Source organism: Phalangium opilio, unplaced genomic scaffold (assembly GCF_054372755.1).
Source record: "Phalangium opilio isolate 3A_F unplaced genomic scaffold, DU_Popi_V2 ptg000045l_1, whole genome shotgun sequence".
NCBI lineage: Eukaryota > Metazoa > Arthropoda > Arachnida > Opiliones > Phalangiidae > Phalangium > Phalangium opilio.
In genome coordinates this window covers 7135615-7152675 of record NW_028324168.1, presented here as the reverse complement: position 1 = coordinate 7152675, position 17061 = coordinate 7135615, and the positions used below count along the sequence as shown (strand labels likewise).

General features: G+C 32.2%; 2 long non-coding RNA genes across 3 annotated transcripts in view; one reads left to right on the top strand and one right to left on the bottom strand.

Annotated features, from left to right (window-relative positions):
- Nucleotides 1-17061, top strand: part of LOC149677190 (uncharacterized) — a 271284-nt gene that overhangs the window by 35525 nt on the left and 218698 nt on the right. The gene's annotated exons all lie outside the window — the stretch shown is intronic.
- LOC149677200 (uncharacterized) lies at nucleotides 5773-8164 on the bottom strand. The gene is made up of 2 exons (XR_016366661.1): nucleotides 6333-8164; nucleotides 5773-5953 (listed from the first exon to the last, which is right to left on the bottom strand). It is a non-coding gene; the product is annotated as an uncharacterized LOC149677200 (long non-coding RNA).

The window sequence follows — 17061 nt, the reverse complement described above, 5'->3', positions numbered from 1 at the left end:
ATTTATCTTGGTTTTTTTTTTAATTTTTTTTTCACCAAAATTAATTTCCCATAAATACCCCTCCCCTTTTGTAACACCCTGCGTATAGTTTAACCTGTAACATGGACAGGTATGTCAAATACCCTGACATTTATGAATAACTCTATCTTTCAATAATCACCAAATCCTGGAATAACTCGCTTTTAAAAACGATTAGTTTATCTCGCCAACTACCGATTTAAAATAATTAACTGTTTTTTTTTTACTTTGATAACAGAAAGTTGCAGTTAGAAATTAACAGTATAAGCGATTAAGATAAAGTCACCGGGTTTTCCCCGAAAAAGAAAGAAAGAAAAATTGGAGCTTACTGATGTGATATTATAATTCAGTTCAGATTGTATATAAGCTTATAATCTTTATATCAACCTATATTATATCTTTTTTCTAAGAAAGAACCTTATTTTATTTAATCGTACCCTACGTAGTTTTAAAGAAAAAAAATAAAAAAAGATCAATCCATCATAAACGTATAATTTAACTTTCTTAAATCCCCGGCGACCTAACGCCTTCTTTGCCCAAAAAAAATCTAGGCTAGATATTTTACACTTTAATTTTATAATATTTAATATTATATGTTATAAAGTTTTAAAATTAAAAAAATGTAGGGTTTTCCAGATCTTTGAATTTGAACTTTTTTTTTCTAAAAAATTATCATTTTTAACTCTGGTTATGTATTCTGGACTTTTACTTGGTACCATTGGACAGCGAATAATTTTTGTTTCAAGTACTTTTACCGTTTCTCGTAATCATATAAATTCCTATGTAGAGTTTTCTGACGAATCTGACCTCAGTACCTTGGTCAATACTAGGCTAGGAGTATTGATACCATTTACACCAGGAAGCCATCTAGGCGCAGACAAAGTGCGCAGTACTTTAAAACCAAGTAGTCTCGCCTCCTGGTGTAAATTGTATAAATCCTCCAAGGTTGAAATTTACTATGTATAATGATGTCTTGTAAGGGGCCCAATTAGTTGTCTTTATAAGCCCTTACTTTCAGGGCCCCCTAACTTAGTTAATGGGCCCTACAAAACGCAGTTGCCTACCCTTGGCGTCGCCATCTCATAAGCAACTTTATTATATAAAATCCGGGCGAATTTTTAACGAACACAAAACTAATTAGTGCCATTAAATTTCTTTCAGATATTAAACTTAAAAATGAATAAAATATTTCATAATTATTACTTAGAATGACCTTGGAAAAAAATTAATTCTATAGTTGAATAACATTTAACAATGGGGTAAAAATTTTTTATTATTTTGATATAAGATAAAAAACACGATGATAAATTCAAGAATTTCGCGCCAAAATTATATAAATAAGAAATATAATAACCAATTTTTCTTGGACCAGACCCTAGAGTTATTTTATAAAATTACTTTTTAAGAATAACATAAAGGCCGGGAGATTCCAAGCGACAGAATTATTTTCTAAGGAAAAAAGATAAATAACTGCATCCATAAATCAAAAGATGAGCAATTTTAAATAATGTTATAAAAGGGGAAAAAAATAAGAATTGAGATTGTCAATGTGAAAATGGTATTTATTTTGTTATTTTAGAATTTGTTCATATTCGAAGTAAATGGTTGAATTAAGAGAATTCTGGGTATAGAGGATATAGGCTTATGAAAAAGGTAATAAGGTAGGGTTTCATCCTATTCACGGTCAGACCGCGAACAATTTAGCTAGACAACGGACGGAAATGACTTTAAATTTTTTCTTTTTCTTTTTGGGATGATGCTCATTGTTCGTTTTAAGACAAAAGACAACGTGACTTCACTTCATCGCAATTTATCATTAGGATGTTTTTTTATATACCTGTATTTATATACAGTAGTCATTGGCATCACGCGGACTTTAACCAAACATTTAAAGGAAAATTTAATTCTAAATGTTTTTTCTTATTTTATTTTTATTCCAAAGGGCATATTTAATAATTATAAACATTAGAATTTAAAATGTGTTTAGATATAAAAGGAATACATAGATTTTACTTGAAATCTTTATGCACCCATAGACTACATAGGGTTATGTCGAACCAAAGACATTTGACAAGGCTTACAAGTTACCAGTCCACCATAATCTTGTTTGAAGCGTCTCGGCTTTGTTGTCCACATACCCAGCAACATTAAGAAAACATAACAAGGTGGTTAAACACTAGACTCCTCCCACTTTTGTTAACTTGGAGCCTGCGCGTTAGATCTGTCTATCTGTCTATATGTAACGCATACATCGGAATGGTTACTATACCGCAATGGGGAATTTAAAAATTAATTCACATCGGGTTATGCATGGTTATCTAATGAAAGTGGATTCATTGGAATGTAACCATCTGGAAATATGTAAATACATAAGTTTCTTATTATTATTGTTCATATTCTTCAAGAAAAAGAAAGCGTATCTGGACTTATTGTTGAAAATCACTAGTCCGATTATTTATTTATGTATGTATTTATTTACTTTTCAATACTGTCCGAATTTCTACTGACCGAAAATTATAATAGTAAGCTTAATCAAGAAAGACAATCTTGCATGCGGTTTAGAACGTGAATGTTCTGGAATATCCTTGGCTCGCGTACGACAATAAAAGTCTTTTCTTACATTAATTTTGAGATAATTTCGCGGTAAAAAAAGTAATTTATGGATTCATCTCATTCATTAAAAAGTGACATATTCTTTATCTAATATAGTTACGTGACGTCAAGTACCTTAATTGCGTCAGACCTTGAAACTTTTTTTCTTTTTCTCTTCAAATGTGTTTTTGAAGGAAAAATATTGTTTTTTAACTTCCTTTAATTAATTTAAGTTGAAAAAGTAGAAAAACATCCCTTTTTTATTTCAGAAATTTATTTACTTGTTTTTAAAAGTGCTCTTGGAAAATTTTGAGTCGAAATTTTAACTTCTATCTCCATTTTGTTTGGCCTAATGGATACTGTTTTCGAGTTATGATTTTTCAGAGTGTTTTAGGGATGACCCCTTAATTAAATTATTAATTAATCATTGTCTTAATCAGTTTCTTATTTAAATTTAAGGGGTCATCCGTAAAATACTCTGGATGCAATCTTAACTCGAAAACAGTGTCTCTTAGGGCAAACAAAATGAAGATAGAAGTTACACTTTCGACTCAAAATTGACTTCCCAAAGAACATCACCCTTAATTTATGCATGTAGACTTATCAGAAACACCCTGTACCTAAAACATCAACTAAATATTGATAAATTGCCAGAAGATTATAATATATACGTCGATGCATTGCTAAAAGATTTGGTCTTGAACTTGTAACCGTGTATCTAATACCCATTGACCCCTAAAATCGGAGGTCGTTTAAAAATTGAATAATTTATAATAGGGGAAAAAGGAAAGAGTTTTTCCATGATAAAAAATGACTCTTATTGTAATCGAAATCGTCCAATGACTCTACAAAAAAAAAACGATACTCAAGTAGTTATGCCTTTAGCCGTGATTGATTACGATCTCGAAGGCAAAAAGGCACTTAGGTTAGGTGTACTTCAGTCTTTGGTGGCGCCTTGTTGTATGGGTTTTCCCTTTTCTTTTGTTCTAAACTGATTGGAGAAGAACTATACGTAATCGTCCATTTACCGATTATTCATCAAAGGCGTCGGATAGTTACGGTTGAAAACTATTACAACTTATAGAATTTTGAAGTATTTAGATGAAGTATCCCATATTTTTTTAAATCGACTATCAATTTAACCTTGATCGCTCACTTTTTGTGTATAGATTAATTTTTTTTTCAACGGCCACTTGGTTACGGGATCAAATTTGATGTTAATATTTACTAAAACTATTGTCAAACGCTATAATATTGAGGCGCGGATTGATACACAACGTTGTTCAAAGAAAGCAGTCTAGCATGGTTGGTTATAATCAATTTAAGGAATAAGTTACGTTAAAAAACCTTGTACAAGGTCGAATTGATTTAGTTTGGTTTGCTGACGAAATCGAACGTTATCGACTCTTATCCTTAAATGCCACCATTATTATTGCGATCCCGTGATTTCATTGGTTAATTATCTAATTAGGAAAGGGGGTGTGTGTTTTTGTGAACCGTGTGTTATATTTAGAGTATTAATGTGTTTTGCTTTGGTGTATATTTTCTCTTGATAATATTATGGGTTTATATGCCAATTGACCTTATTTCTACCGATTTACGTCATAACTAACAGTTATTGAATTGAATTGAAAGTGTTGTTTATTGTGCAATGAAAAATGTTTTTACACACACTAACAGTTATATTGTTATTATTATGATTCCGAGAATTGAATGATATTTATTAAGTAGCTTAGGCATATTAGATAAGCCGTTATATTCTGAGATTTAAAATTGGAATAGTTTTAAGATAATGCCAGAAATTTTGGAAAAATAATACTTTAAAGTCGTTGAACGACAATCGAAAATGTTGGAAGCAAAAACAATTAACTCTCCAAAATTAATTAACATACTTAATGAACTAGTCAATTTAAATCAAAGCTTTTTGAAAATTGCACTAAACTTGTTTTGAAAAAGTAATATCAGTGTAATTCAATTTTGACAGCCATTTTGATTTTAACTATAAAACCTCGAAATTTTTTTTAGTGATTTCATTCCAAAACACAACGATTTTCTGGAATAATCTTTGCACGTGACTTTCTGTTGGTGACAATGCACTTAAGCTATGATAAGAAGCTCACTAAAGCTTTAAACCTAAGGGCGCCAGCCAATATTCTCTTTATCTATATGATTATTGCCAAAAATTTTACTCTACACTAATGGCTAAAATGGGTTCATAGTTCATGGTTCTTAGTATCAACTCAAACTTGTACTTCACCAAAAATCAAAAAGTACATTAAAATATTTAAGTTTTCCGATAGTTACATAACCTTTAGAATTTTCAAAAGTATTTCTTAAAAGCATTCCATCTTTCACTTTCAAATTGTTTTTATGTGACGTCATATCCGTGGCTTTCCCAGTGTTTTCTTTAGACCTATATTAAAGGGAAGTCACACAGATGGGGGGCAGGGGGTTAGAATGGAAAATTTCCACGAAAGTTGGTCAAAGAACCGATCTGACTAGACACTTTATCCCATATTATTTATAGCGACTGATTGAAGATTTTTACGAGTTACAAATGACAGTGTAGAATAATACGGGGTGTGTAGCTTTCCAATGGATATTAAACGTAAGACCCGTCTTACCTTTGAGTTCGGTAACAACTCGGCGTGGAAAACAATTTTCATATAAAACCATGAAGAAAGATTTAGCTTCTATAACGGTATCGAACAAATTTGATACGGTTTCCGAAAGAGGTCTTTTATTAGACCAGGAATTTTGTTACAACACGTGCCGTTACGATTCACGTGTTTCTTTTAATTTTATGCAAGATTGTGTAGTACTGGCAGCTTCATCGCCTTGGTCCTTTAAATATACACACGAAGATAACACGCAGTGCCAATACTCCACTTAAACCAAGGAGTAAAATAGTTTTCTTAGCTATAGGAGTTGAAAATATTAAAAAGTCTAAAATAAAATACCTTTTTCATAATTTCAAAATGATTTTCTATGAAAAGGTTCTATGGCATCCCTAAAATACTCAAATGATAACTTGTTTAGTCAGACTTAAAATAGACCACAGAACCCACTGCGATTTGATCCTGATTTATTTGAGTTTGTGTGGGTTTTAAGGGTTTTAGTAGACGGATATCATTCGGGTTTAATTCAAAATTAAATTTGATATTTGATTGACGGAAATGAAATTTTTACTCAATTTTTTTACAAAAAATTATTTTTACACTATTACGTAATTAATTTATGTCAGGGCTGCGTAAACTCCGAGTTTCAGTTGTCAATCAATGTCAGTTAACGTCAGCCAATACAACAACTACTACAGAAAACTCCACTGAAAAAACTTGCCGAGCTAAAAATATATTTCAAGTTGTTAGCAATGGTGGTATTCAAATAATTTAAAATAATCTAGGCCTATTTGTGTTCTAAAAATATTATTCTCTTGAGCAATTATCTGCAATATTGATAAAACTAAGCCCCTTTTCCATTTTTCGTTATTCTATCTTGAAATTTTAAGCCCTTAGCTATCTTTTATACTTTTTTGAACTTTGTTATTCTAATAAACTTTGCTTTCTCCATATATATAAATTTAATTTAACAATTTAGGATAAGTTTTAATCCATTTTATGAGATTTTGAAACAGTTGCCAATAAAGCTATATACTTCGATGTGGTTTTTTTCGCTAGAACGGTATAAATCAATCTAATCAGATTATTAAAAAAAATACTTACCCTTTATTAGAATTATCTCATTGCTCAGATATGTCAATTTCATCACACACGTTGTTTCAACTTGCTTACGAAAGATATTGAATTATAGTCTATTTTTAGTTTTAAAATAAAGAATAGCTATCTCACGTTTGTCTATATGATGTTCAACAAAAGTATATTAACTTCGATGCAGTGTTGTTACTGTAAAGCCCTCTGTGGGTCTAGTTGGTTGAGTACTGATTCAAACTGAACTGTTAGCCTTTCTCTCCGCTATCTCTCGACTCACAAACGACCTGGCAACACTGGGGGAACGAAGAAATAAAAACCCCATAGTGGAAACTATGTATTAGGAAATCACTTGGTTGAAAAGAATGGATGTTATTCCATAAAGGTTTTTCACATTTATCTCCGTTATTTTCCAAGATGGTGGCGGATTTAAAAAATATTTTGTAGAGCCCACCTACTACTTATGAGGAACGCCCCTGAAAAATTTTAACCTTCTAGATAAAGCGGTTTGAACTAGGGGTTCATTTAAGTCCTTTAGTCAGTGTTTTGATAACTTTTGAGTTAATCTCTTTTTTATATATATATAAAACACCTGATTTACTTTTTATCTAACTTTTCTTCGCGCTTGCGTATTGAAATATATGAGAGTGAACATAAACTGTATTCACGCCAATTGAGTATGAACATTGTACTCCTTTTATTTATGTATTTCTTGCCATATCTGGGTTTTCAAACATTTTCATCTTTTGAGATTGCGATTTTTACTTAACCCGAATTACTTTTAAACTTTTATTCTTTCTTTTATTACATCCCGATTTAGCAATAGCATGGTTTGCTTTTTGAGAAAAATATTTTGTTCACGCGTATATATTTGAATTTATTTGCGAAATCAAGAGTTCAAGAACCCTAATAAGAATTTAAATTTTTAAATAAATATTTATTTTGGGCATAAAATTAGCTTTTTTTTTGGTCTGAAAGCTTAATAAAATTTAGGGGTTGTTAATATTATTTTTATTAAATACGAAACGGTTTTGGGCTAATATAATTTATTGCACCCACTGGAACCAACACATAAATGGGGTAAAAAGGGCATTAGAATATTATATTTAATGTATTTAAATTAGTTTAAAGAAAGAAAGAATTAAATGAGGAAATCAGACAACCATAAAACACCTCTAAAACCGGTGTATGTCCAGTCTAGCCCTAAAACGTTTTTAAAGTCTCCTCCCCATATAAAAGAAGTGGCGCAATTTTGCTGCTACCACGTTTTAAGAATGAATTTTTATTTTACTTTTGCAATATATATTTCTTTTATCTTGACGGGCCCGGCATCAACTTCATCGGAATCAACCTTGAGTGACCCAGATAGAGGCCGTGAAACTCTCCAATTTGATTTTCGTTTCTTTTTTATTTCGGCTTATTTTGTTATAGTTCTCTTCTCATTCTGTCTAAGAACAAAATCTGGTTATTTATTATTAAATTCCATTCCCCGCTTGCTTAGAGTCTCGATTCCCTCCCTGAATGATCCATACACTAGGCCACACACAAGAGTCTAAGAAAAACTGGCTTTTAACAATTTAAATGGAGGCTAAAATCTTGTCTAAACTACCACATAACCCTATAGTAATCTCCATAAGTATAAGTATTTTCCATTCGAGCCCAATTTTAAGAGACTCTGGCGCCATCTACGTTTAAAATATTCTTCTCTGTCATTTATGACGTCAGTGCCTAGGGAAAACGTCACAGGCTTAGCTTTGGCATTGGGCGGCCATGTTTGGTACCGCGTTGGTTCTATGGGCAAATAGCATGGGTGACGTCCCACGAACTTACGAAGGCTTCTGAGATAGCTCTATTGTGAATTCCTTTCTTAGTCGAGTTGGATTACTTACTGAATATAGAAACGAGATATCATAGTAGGCCTCCCTCCTGCGTGTTGGTGTATCTGCAAATAACAATGGTATTGTTTATACCCTTACTTATGAAGAGTATGATAGCTTTATGCTACTATTCTAAATTTGGACTCGAATTTCAAATTTGATTTAAAATACGTTTCATCTTCTCTTTATCCGAGTATAGGAAAACCAGAAACCATTGCCCGAAGTGTGTTGATTTTCTTATTTCTTACTGTACAAATTCTTTTATTTTAAACTAAACCAAATCTGCTTTGCTCTCTGCCTGGATTTTGGGGTGAAATATACTCAATGACCTACTTGAGTAGATGGGCTAATAAGTACCAGTATGTTTCGGTATTATAATTAGAAATTTTGTTCAGTTAAACCCCTTATCTTTAATTGACGTCTTCGGGTCTTTGTCTTTTAAATTTAGGTTTTGTGGCGTCAATATTATCAAATATCTTAAGCACCCCTTTTATGCCCAATCGATAAATGCGTCTTCAAAACACAACTATCAGAAGGCTGCTGTCTTAAAGTATATAAAACACACTCAAAATCGATTTCCCAAAGAACACCAACCCCTTAATTTATCAGAAACACCCTGTATGTCTGGATTAAGTCACGTTGCTTAACCAACAGTCGTGACCCCTACCTTAACAGATAAATTTAAGGTCATTCCATGTTTGTATCTATTAGGATAATATGACTCTATCTTATAAGTAGGTTAATTTGCATGTGAAAAAAGATTACCTCTTTTTATCTCCATTTTTTTTCCTCGATAAAATTCAGGTTCGTGGTCGCATCATCCTTTATGAGATATTTTATTTATCAGCATAAAAGGGTACTAACTATGAAACTGGGGAAACAGTGTTTTTCCTACGTGGTTTGAAATGTATAGAATCGTACCTTGGTCTCAGTAACAGTTATGGTAATTTACATTTAGGAGTTCTATTTCCATGCTAAAATAAACGTCCGAGATAAATTTGAATATTTGGAATTGAATTTAAAAATAACATTGAATTGAAGTAAACGCGTTACTTTGAACTAAATCCGAATGCAACGTGATTTGCAGGAAATAAAAGAAACACGTCGTGTATTTTTAGGGTCCAATATATAACAATTTCCTATTTAGCATAATTAATATTTAAAATACAAGATTAGTTACGCACGTTTTTGTCCATTTTTTTATTTAATTTTTAATTTTAACCCAGACGGAAGTCATTCGTTTATATTAACGGTATTTGAATATAAGATCTTTACACGCGACACGACAAGGAAGTCTCGAATTTTATTTTTAATTATCAACGTCCCATAAGAGCCCTAGACCGATTAATAATATTTGCATATTCCGGATTTTCGGATTTTCCGTTATACTCAAATAATTAGTATCAGGAAAACATAGAGGCGAACCGGGGAATATTGTATAAAGTTGAGACTGGGGATAAATATTCTTCGTGTCGCTTCTAATTTTTCTTGATACTATGTTTTAGAAATGTATTACATATTTTTGTAATATAATATATGCCTTTTTCGTAGAAAATTCGAACTATTAATTTTCTGAGTTATTCTTTTTACTTGGTACTTATTTAGAAAAGTGGCACCTTCAGTATTTTACCATACACGTCTATAGAGTAATAGCTAACGACTGCCATAACGAATAATAATAAATAAATTTAAGAATCGTGATAGGGTAGCTAGGTTATTCAATTTTGAAAAGGAATTCAACAAGATTTGAAAGCAAAAAAACTTGAAAAAGTTAAACGATGTGAAAATAAAAACTAAAATTTAATTTTAGGTTCTTTTAAATGGTAGGCGCGTGGTTAGGACTTGTGCGCTGTGACTTCTCGTGTAGGTCAGCAATTAAAGGGACAGTAAAACCAAAGTATCCTTGAATTTCTCTATGATAAAATTACCCCTAAAGTTCTGTTTAATAATTAATTGGTTATCTTTGAAATATTATCAATACACCAAAAATGGTTTCACTTTTCCTTTATAAAACAAAAATCAAAATCCGGCTTAAGTTTTGGTGGTTATCCGTGGTTAAAGCCGCCTCAAATCTTATTATTAATTAAGGCCTATTTTATGGGGGTACCTTTACGTTTCTCCCTAATATGAAAAAGGTAAAAATCTTTAGCCGTAGCCCTACTAAGAGAGTGACAAGCCGGAACCAAGGCCCCTCGTCATTGCAAATGCTTCATCTCAAACCTCATTAATATCAAACACATCCCCGTATTCTACTCTCACTAACATTAATCTTTGAAATATCTCTTTCTAAAACCATACTTTTGATCAATACAAAGTCATACTACAAGATTAAGCTTTCCATGCTTGTATTTAACTGCAACTTTAATGTTGACCATCCTTAACACTCCCATTCAGGAACTAGCTAAGCGTTGTAGGTATATTTTTTTAACTGATCTGAATAATAGACCTTAAAAATATATGTAGGGTAATGCATAGGGGAATCAGGTTAGATTAGTTGGCAGTATTGGATTACTACTGATAACGTTGAGTTCAGTAACGTCAAGAGTGAGTAAAACATGGAGTATGAAGTTAAATCTTTTGATAGTTTTCACTGAGGGGAAAGGAATTATTCCTCCCCCTCATTAAGATACAGACTCTAATCTCTATGCTTCCATGTAAAAAAGGGGGTAGTCAACCCACCTTCAGTATTGGGACAAGGGGGTTGATCCATTGCCGTCGGCCCGTCTCTGCTTTCTCTCTCTCTTCTTTGGATTCAAAACGCCTGAGCGCAGGCGCTGAGTAAGGCAAAGTTTTACCCCCGTGTCTTTCCCTCTTACTTACGTCGAAGAGGCTTGCTTATTCACGGATGATAGAATTGCATACTCCTGGTCGTGATTAACTCTTGTCGGTACCAATATACGAAGTTACAGTCTAAGAAAACGTTATTTCACAGTTGATTTTTATGGAAATATCTGTGATAACCAAGGTGGTTATTTTGTGAATTAGATTTTTATCGAAGATAAGATGTCGTTGGGATGGGTAGGGCGCTGAATGATGATCTATTATAGAACGCGTTCGCAACTTTATACCTCCGATATTTTAATGTTATTTTCGCTATCTTTTGAAATATAACGCCGCGCCACACCCTAGATCTTCGACCGTTTAAGGTAGAAGATTTGTAGTAATCTCAATTACGGAAAGATTTAGTGTTTTCGGAGGCCAGTTGCTTTTGCTGAGAGCCGCAGTCTTTCTTTAATAAAGCATCTAAAATACAAGTGTTAGAATGCAAGTTGAGTGAAATATATTATACAGGGTGTTTATGATAAGTCTGCATGCATAAATTAAGGAGAATGTTCTTTTTGCGATTTTTGAGTAACAAAATAAAGCATTTATGACGTTTTGCCTGAAGGGCTACTGTTTCAAAGGAAACTGTTGGAAGCAGACGATGCGGAGTCAATAACTCATATTTTGGTATTTGTTCCGTTTTGATAAAATATTCAAAAATGTGTCATCTTGTCAATCAAATATCGATAACGTTTAGAAAATAAAACAGAGTTTTCCAAGAAATGATATTCAGTTATGGGATACTTTTAATTAAATATTTTTATTATCAGTTAAAGATAGGCGCCGCGTAATAAAACATTCCACCGGTGACTAGGAAAATTGTCCCCAGTTATATACGTACTCTTAACCCTAATATCTGTACTTGCAATCGTAAAACTTGCATTCCTGAACGCTTTGAGGAAAAACGGGACGGTTACCAATAGCCTGGCTTGAAATTAAAGTTTATTAGTGACTATTAATTCACTCTTTTCAAGGAAAGGGGGAGGAATATCGCTTAAATTTAAGCAACAAGTGGAGAAAGACGTTTTAAGAGAAGTCTTTAAAATTATTTTTGCTAAATTTGTAAAATTAAAAGCTCGAAATATTAATTTTTTCATTTTTCGAACTTGTAGGGTATGTTTAGTATAGTAATCATGGTTTGACCAAGTATTTCTGGTCATTACTTAAGGGTAAGAAGCTCGAAACGCTTGTGTCTTCGCCATAAACATTGAGGTGATCTTTGACCTCAAATATCTCAGCTCAAACCCTACCCCAAAAATATGTATAGCTATCAAATATTTTTTAACACTAATCATAGTTCTCTATAATAAACCTTGAAATCTTAATTTCTAAAGGTTTAAAACCCTGATGATAATATCCCAATCAATTTAGGCAGTAATTTCTTTGATATTTTTTTTATCAAAGCACACTTGTTTCAAGGTAAGACTGAACTAAAGTTATAATATAAATACCTCTAAAAATTACCGAATTAAAAACATATACCACAGGCTTGTAATCCCACTAACAACTAAAGTTGATTTACAAAGTAGACTCCGCTTCTCAAGACAAAGTTATTTTTCTTCAAGGCCAACTAATTCTTAATCTTCTAGATTAACCTTGACCGCAATTAGATAAAATTATAGAGGTTAGTCGCCATCTATATTCTGGCTCTAAATTTAATTTCAATAAAAATAAAAATAAATAAATAAAAAATAAATTTAGAAGGAAGTTTGACTTAAAAATTTGCATAATTGTTATTGCACCTCGGTATAACAATGACAAACGTATAATTTTGTAAATTATTATTTGATTTAAGAGGAAGTCGTTTTGAATAGCAGTAATATAGTATATTAATTTAGTGAGATATTCTTAGTATATTAATTTAGTGAGATATTCTAGTCAGTTAATTAATTTCTCTACTGAAATATCTTTAACATAAATTTATTAGTATACCTTAATTAAGGGTTAACATTTGATTCCGCCGTAATTTGCATTTTATCTGAAATAGATTAGAAATCGAAAATAATGGGAAGAGCTGGAGAGAGAATATTATTTAAATCTCTAGATCGAGTTTTGATAGCTACAACTTGTTGAAGGCGCGAAATGATGTCATTAACTTCTTATCAAATAATAAATAGTCAAATTTAACTTCTTTTACATTAATTAATCCATGAACCGGTCATTGAAAAGGTTAATTAATTTAAAATTTCATCAAATATATTAACCATGAAATTTTAAAACAGCCCAAAGGGAAGAACACATTTATTGAAATGTTTTTAAGAAGCTAGAAGATTAAATAAGAAAGCCCATATCACTATAGTCTTAGGGTTGATGTTCCCTTAAATCTATATTTAGTCTGTTTACACCTTTTGACCCAAATTAAGTTTTCCCCAAACGTTTTCTAAAACTGACCATGATAAATTTTATTTTATATAAACTATACCTAGAGCTTTTTCGCTCGAGGCTTATTTCAAAACTTTAGAAAATATTCTGAACTTTTGAGAGTGTAATGTAAACCTTTAGAGATAGAAACCGCGTCAAACGGTTATTTCTACCATTTCTACGGTTAGTTTGATGGTATAAAGAGCGCGACTATATGCTTTTCTTTGCGGAATTACACAGTAAATGCCCCCAAGTTATAGGCCATGTAAGATCAACTCTTTCTTCTCTTTTCTTCGCGTGCTAGTAGACGCCCATCGTTCTTAGATGGATAAGCCTTGGTCTCCGCAAAATAAATAAATTCCAAACCATGTCGCGCTTGTAAGTTGTAACGCTTATATTACAGCGAAAACGTCGTATCTATGAACAAGATAATAAAGGGATGATGAAACGTCTGTAAATGTCCTTTGAGAAATCGATTTTGAGTCGAAAATGTAATTTTTATGACACTAATTGAGTGTTTTAGGGATGACCCCTTAAATAAATTAGAATTTATTATCTTGAAATCAGTTTCTTAATTAAATTTAAGGGGTCATCCATAAAAAACTCTGGATGCAATCTTAACTCGAAAACAGTGGCCGGTTGATAAACGACAACTTTCTATCATTCACAACCCCTTTAAGTAGTTACACCATTGCGTCTTTTATAGGATAAAGTTGACTATATTGCCACCGTTATACACAATCGTACATTATTGTGTTTACTTTCCCCCTTAAGGCTTAATAGCTTTTGATTTTTCTTGATGGAGATTTTTTTATTTTTCCTTTTCGTTTACTCCACTCCGCACGTGCTGCAAAGTATAATCTTCGTCAGAGCGCGCGAACTTTTGGCGCGCAAAATCCTTTTGTATACAGTTCGCCACGCATTCCAGGCCATGTTTGTATTCTTAGTTTAATATTATTACCCCCTTCCCCCAACCCCCTATCACGAGGATAGATAATACCAATGTACTGTGTACTTATAGACCAGGAAATAACGGAGGTATATATCGAGAAATTCTTTTATAGCTTGTTGATGATAGACTTATATCAAATAAGAAAGATGCTGTAGCTTCGTAGTTCCCGCGTGTAATGTAATGTAATGGGGTATTCGCAAGTAGAAATATTTTTGGGTGTTTAAAGAAACATTCTAGTTCCAATACATTCTGATTGAAAAACATTTCACGAGTTTATGTTATCTTTGCAGACTACTTTGTCGCGGAATTGTCTAGGTTTATGGATAGGGTTTTAACTTGTACGTCATGTGATAAATAGCCGCACTGGAGAGCTTATATGTCACGTGACAAATAGCTTGAATGCGAAAAAACTTCAGTTCATTAGAGTGTAGGGCAGAGTTTCACTTTACAATTTTTTTTGTGGGGGAAAAAAAGGTGTATAAGATTAATTTGTTTTGGGTTTTTTTTTTAATGAGTTGTTTAAATTTTAAACCGAAAAGGTTTTTATGGTTTAACCTAGATATTAAATTTTTCTGTGGGAAAAAATAAATTGCATGGTGGTGGTGTTGGTGGTATACTTGAGTTTGCATCGGCGATTTTCTTCGGCATCTTTTGAAAATTACTCTTTGGTTTGTTTTGAAGTTTCGAACCTTAGTCTATTGACGTTTTCCAGTGACTGCCAGTAATGCAACCATTCCAATTACTTGTAAATAAGAGGCCATTTCTTTCCGGTGTCAAATTTACAAAAATTCACGATATTTTGTTACTAATGGCTCTGCAATAATTACCTTTTAAAAATGGAAAAAAAAAATTCTTGAGTTGGGTGAAACTATGTTGAATGGGCGCAATGATCTTTCTATGTCTTCTGTAATAGGGGTGGAGCTAAAAATGGGAATATACTTCACCATTCTTCCCTTTATTTGAGTTAATTACAACCCTTAGGCTAAAAGAAATTTAACTTCTGTTATGACAAACAACACGGCTAAAACGATTTTAAACAAAAAACGTTAAGGAGAGTATTTAACCTCAAAATTTAAAAGCATTATTTGCTTTGAAAAGTTCATATTGACAATTTAAAGACTTCAATATTTGCCTGACTTTAACAGAGTTTAAGATCTTTGTTTGGCATTAATATTATTTACGGTTTTGATTTGAGAACTATTTTTGGTTATAAATGTTTGGTTATCAAACATTAAGTGAATGCCCATTACAATTAAACGTACTTGATTAACCTAACCTAATATATTCAGTTATCGTTTGAGAGCTATTCTTGGTTATAAACCCTAAATAGCGTCTTATCAAATGTTACGTGAATATTTATTAATTAAACTTAACACTGGCGTGGGTGAAGGCAACCGGGTTTTTCCTGGTAGACAAAAAGGGGGTTATTTTATTTTATCCTCTTTTGTATGACGTTTTTCAATTTATGTTAAAATCCGTCTAGCATCCTTAAACTTTCTTTTTAAGTCTCTTTTTCTTTTCAAAAGGCGTTGCTATATGAGTTTTTACGGTTTTTATCAAGCGGATAAAAACTGAGAGAGGATAATTTCATTTTGCGTAATGTTTTGTAAGAATAAGTCAAAGTCAAGAGCAGCACTCAGAGAAAATATATATTATCTTTTAACATCCTGTTTTCTCCCAGTCTCCCTCCAAGGCTCTAAGGAAGGTATATTTTCAGGCGCCATTTTAAAAAATGGAGGAAGGCTTATTCAAATACAAAAATCTTGGGAAATCATTCAATATTGAGTCGACAATGTAACTTCTATCTCCATTTTCTTTGAAATAAGGGACACAGTTTTCAAGTTAAGACTGGAGTATTTTTCACCTTGGTAAAGCGGTTTAGACTAGTCTTTGATTATCATTTAGTCATCGGCGATTCTTTGAAAGCTTTTAGGATTTATTAGATAACAGACAGAAAGGTAGCAAAAGTGATGATTTCTCGATAAATACACCATACCTAGTTTCAGTTTTGTGGTTTGGATTACTGCACTTAAAAATTGATTTAAGGATTAAGTTCGATTTATCGCAAACACGTCAGTTATTTGTTATCTAGAAATTTTTATAATGCTATAGATAAACAGTTATTTATTTTTATCCATTTTCTGGGAATTCAGAATCAGAATTACGTATCAGTGTTCAATAGATAGGAGTTGTATCAGAAGCAAATATAGAATATAAAGAGTGAGAATTAATTTAATTTCCCAATAGATAGATCCTTACCTTAACAATTTTACTTAGCTCAATTTTATACACTCTTGCAATTACTAATCACTTCCTTGCGTACATACATACGAACTAATTATGCACTGACACGATAAGGAGTGAGAATTAATTTCATTTTCCCAATAGGTAGATCCTTACCTTAACAATTTTACTTAGCTCAATTTTATACACTCTTGCAATTAATACGAACTAATTATGCACTACCACGATTATCCATTTATGACTCTTCCATATTAACATAGTTTATGCAACTACCATTCTTGTATATGTAACATCTGTCGAATTAATAATTCATCATACTTAATCCCTTCAATTATGAACAAATCAACAGAACAGGTGCGTTTCCGGTTTTATTCCCCCCCCCCATCACTACATCAAAAAATTACGAATTTACTACCAAGAAAAGGGATACGAAAAGGTTTAACTTATAGACTGCACCGGATATCTTGATGATACCACACCCTGCGTG